The sequence below is a fragment of the Hylaeus volcanicus genome, unplaced genomic scaffold (genome assembly GCF_026283585.1).
Source record: "Hylaeus volcanicus isolate JK05 unplaced genomic scaffold, UHH_iyHylVolc1.0_haploid 12072, whole genome shotgun sequence".
NCBI lineage: Eukaryota > Metazoa > Arthropoda > Insecta > Hymenoptera > Colletidae > Hylaeus > Hylaeus volcanicus.
In genome coordinates this window covers 12,101-15,677 of record NW_026533058.1, presented here as the reverse complement: position 1 = coordinate 15,677, position 3,577 = coordinate 12,101, and the positions used below count along the sequence as shown (strand labels likewise).

Genomic DNA, 3,577 nt, shown 5'->3' with positions numbered 1-3,577 from the left:
CTTGTATAATTGTACAATTGTACAATTGGACTAGGGTTGCAAATTTTAAGAAACTTTTAAGAGATTGGTAGCTTCAGATGTCGCTGATTAGTTACAGTTGTACGTTTTGGTTCAATCTTCGATACAATAATTACAATTATATATGGAACGATATTTAAGTAGAATATCCAACCAAATTAGTTGATTCTATGTCTGATGTCAAAGCATACATTGCATTGATTACTTTCTTCCTACTACTTGTATAATTCCTGTCCTCTCAAGTTTGCTCGTGATACATACATTCCCAACGACAATTCTGAAATTTCTATCATGCACGAATATTAATTCTTCAATTATCGAGCCACGAAAGTTCCCGTGACACGTTGTAGTTTCCAAGTCTAGTCAGTCTGCCATATTAGTTTGAACCCGAGCGTCCCAAAGTGCTCGATACCGCGTTCGTTTAAAAATGTCTGAGAGCCTTGAACTGTTCCCCCGAACTTTCCCAACTTCCTGTTCCCTTTCCCAACGCTGTCTTCATTCGTCCCTTCGCGGTTTCCTTATCCTCTTCCTCCGATATTCCATTCTCCAGCGGTTACTCCTTGTTACTGGCACATCGCCACGCGTTAACGAGGGAACAAGATGAAACTTGGTCGACAGATATATTCCTGAGGCACGGAATTCTGCGCGCGCTTTGGGAGCCGGAATATTCAGCATTGATGTGACATCACGTACACCTCGTGTCCGGGTTTTCTATGCGGTTGAGCATCCGTGCTCTTCTGTCCGAGCGCGTCCAAACCAATTTGCGTCCAAGTCTCGGCGCACGCAACTACTATCCCCGGCCGGACCTCGCCTACTCTTGCTTTTGGAAACACCTTGTTGGAACAGAAAACAGTAGAGAAGAAGAGGGTGAGATTCCAAAGTCACACAGAGTCCCTAAAGCCATCTACTTTCAATCTTCCATCATTGTACAGTCTGGCTGTACATTAAAAATTGAAAAAAGAAATCCGAGCTTGTCTAAGACTGACAAAATTAAATAAATAGAGCTTAGAGAAGGAACGTAGCTTAAATCTAGCTTAGAATAGAAAGTTACAGGTAATTTTCAGAGTCCTGTGCCTCCTGCGAGCCCCAACCCGAACCTAATAGCATTACGCTGCAATATCGAAGCTATTTGAAGCGACTACTGCCTCGTTCGACAGATTCGAGCAAGTAAGAATGCCTGGTTCAGGAGGCGGTAACAGTGGCGACGGCGCACAAGGGGATGAAAACAAGCAGGTCTAATTTCTCGCCGGCTTGGATCGTTAATTGCTCCAGAATTAAGAGAACGAGCCGAAGATAAAGACGGAGGAGGCGCGAGAGGAACGAAGAAGAACACGGGGAACTCTCGCTGCTCCTCTCTTCTCTTTTCTCTTCGACCCCTTCTCGCTCGTGCCCCCTTCGAACCGGCTTTGTGCGCCGGCGACACCCTTTCAATTTACGTCGAGGAGAAATTTATACCAAAACTTGACAATGCTAGCTCGCCCTCGGACTCCCTGGCTTTCAAGCCCTCCTCTTAAGGGATCCTCGCGCCTCCTACCAGACAGTAGGATGAAAGTAGACGGCGCTAGGGGCTCGTTGCGATTTAACTCTGCGTGACTTCTCAGACTTGACCTCTTCTTCCTCTTCTTCTTATCCATCGGAGCCTTGGGACCTTTGAGAGCTCGCCAGCCATGCAAAGAGTGCGAGTCTGACGCTCAAACTAGACGGCGTAGCGAATCGTCGCGACTTATATCGGGCTCTGAGACTTTTGAGGCTTGATCTCTTCTTCTTTTTACTAGTTGCTACCTTTGAACACACTTCAAGGGATCCCAGCGCCTCGTGCTGGCCAGAGAATGGGATGAATATGGCGCTAGGAGTTCGATGTGATTTAAGTTAGACGCTGCGTGACTTTTGAGGCTTGACCTCTTCTTCTGCTTATCCAACGGAGCCTTGGGACACCTTTGAGAACTTGCCAAGCAAATACTGGGAGTCTGATACTGAAACTGGATGGCTCAATTCCGTTAGTGACTGAAATCCGGCTCTGAGACTTTCCAGGCTTGATCTCTTCTTCTTACTAGGTGGTTATAATTTTTAAAGAATCCTCACGTCTGCTAAGTAGAGAGAGAGAGAGAGTAGAAGAGCATGACCTAGTGATCAATTTTAACTCTTATATATGGAACGATATTCAAGTAGAATATCCAACCAAATTAGTTGATTCTATGCCTGATGTCAAAGCATACATTACATTGATTACTTTCTTCCTATCCTCTTCTTCTTCTTATTCGCTAATAGCTTGCAACCTTTACGACCTCTTTAAACATTCTGCTAGGCAAAGACTAAGCGATCGTCCTCCACTTCTTCCTCTCCATTAGTAGCTCGTGTAAATTGTAAAGTATCTTCGTGCGAGTAAACAGTAGCCTAATTTGGTATCGAAGCTGCATGGTTATTTCCCGTTGGCAACGCTGTAAATAATAAAATTGTATGTAACGACTGTATACGAGAGCGAATTATCAATAATAAATGCGAGCGGCTCGCCTAAACGGGCGAGGAAATCGCGTACAGATCCAGGGGGAGAATTGAATTGCAAATTTATGTAAACTAGACATTTTGTATTTGTTTATTCTTCTTCTCCGAACCGCGTTATTCGTTCGCTGCCAGAGAAATGGGATAAAATACCGTGGGAACGTGTGCCTATGTTTTATTTTTCATCGCGCGAACGACGCTTGTTTTGAGCAGGAAGCATTACGCGTTCCAGCTTCATGTTAATTAGTTTAGTTGGTAAACGCCGTTGTGTATCCGCGAATCGGTGGAACCAGCTCGAAACCTGAACGATTTTCTGGACGGTGAACAATGAAGCGTACGTTTTCCTGTTTACCATGTAGTATCAGATTAAATTTCGGCGAAATTCCTTTCAAACTACGTCCTAGTTCACAGTAGAAGGTTTTAAAGACGGCTTCGTAGTCCCTACTAACAATGGAAATGGTAAGCTTCAGTTGAAATTCCTAGTCCTGGACACTCCAGGACTAGGATATAATATGTTATAATATATATTTACATTTGCAAATGCGAAGAAAAACAACTACCCATTTTTAAGGCCGACTTCCTTACTAAATCTAACAAATGCATACTTTTGCAACAATTTTTCTGGGAATCGTTGCAACACCCTGGCGCGTGGCAAGCAATAGCAGCATTTCACCGAAATCTAAATATTTCAGCAGCAATGTGCGTCTAACTGGACCGCGGCGCAACTGCACAGCGCGACCAAACAACTACTCTGCGACTTAACTTCTCCGCGACTTAATTTAAATATATTTGCACCACTGAGGACGTTTCGCGGAAACGCGAAACCACGGAGGAGAGACAGCGTCGAACGCTACGAGTTGTGGTGGCAAATTTAGCGGAATGATATATTTAGAGACCTAACTAACGATGGGAGGCAATTAAAGATATTATTTTTGGGAGACAGCAAACTTACTAGAACCAAATGATGATTGTTTAGTATAGGATCTAAGCCAGACCTAACTCAAGGCAATTATAAATATTATTTTTAGGAGCCAAGAAGCTTCCTCTAGCCTTCAACTTA

General features: G+C 43.8%; 1 protein-coding gene across 1 annotated transcript in view; it reads right to left on the bottom strand.

Annotated features, from left to right (window-relative positions):
- Window positions 1–3,577, bottom strand: part of LOC128882552 (dipeptidase 1-like) — a 19,191-nt gene that overhangs the window by 13,266 nt on the left and 2,348 nt on the right. The window lies entirely within an intron of this gene.